Genomic DNA, 962 nt, shown 5'->3' on the forward strand with positions numbered 1-962 from the left:
GTGTGTGTGTGTGTGTGTGTGTGTGTGTGTGTGTGTGTGTGTGTGTGTGTATGGTGTGTGGGCAAGGAAACTCTACAGGACAATTTGAGGTTCCAAACTAAATAAGAGGGAAACAAATGTGCAAGGCAGAATCTCTTGCATCTGGAGCAGGGTGTGGGGAATAAGAGAGGCAAAATGGCAATGGCCAGGACCTGACAGCTTTCTCTTTTCTACTTCTTCCTCCTCACTCTCTCCTTGAGGGCCAGGGGAATGATGGCACCATTGGCAATGTTGTTATAAGCCAGCACATTGGAATCCTTGATGCAGGTGCCCTCATACTGAAGTTTTTCTTTCCCTGCAGGCATGCCCATGACCTGTCTATCTATCTATCTATCTATCTATCTATCTGGACAGAGGTTGATTTATTATAGGAATTGGCTTGTACAATTATGGAAGCCAGGAAGTCCCAAGATCTGCCTTTGGGAAGTTGGAGAACTAGGAGACCCAGTGGTGTAATTCAGTTCAAGTCTGAAGGCCTGAGAATCAGAGGATTCCATGGTGTTAAGTCCCAGTTTGAGTCCAAAGGCCTGAGAATTGGGAGTCCAATAATGTGTCCCAGTCTGAATCCAAAGGCCCAAGAACCAGGATATCTGAGGGCAGAAGAAGATGGCTGTCCCAGCTCAAGCATAAAGCTTTCACCTCCTTTTTTTTCCATTGAAGCCCTCAACTGATTGGATGATACCTACTCCACCACATGTCATAGACAACACCTGTAAATAATGTTTTACCATCCTAGTCAATTTGAAAATTAAACATCGCAGCGCTCTAATGAAAGTAAACAACATGAAAGATCATGTGGAAAAATGTAAGCACAGAGATGGATTAATTAATGTTAGGAAAGAATATAAAAGAAGTGCTATAGGTAAAAAACACTAACAGAAATGAAGAATGTCTTGATGAATTCATTAGTAAACTGGATATGG

Source organism: Lipotes vexillifer, unplaced genomic scaffold, assembly GCF_000442215.2.
Source record: "Lipotes vexillifer unplaced genomic scaffold, Lipotes_vexillifer_v1.1 scaffold1308, whole genome shotgun sequence".
Lineage (NCBI taxonomy): Eukaryota > Metazoa > Chordata > Mammalia > Artiodactyla > Lipotidae > Lipotes > Lipotes vexillifer.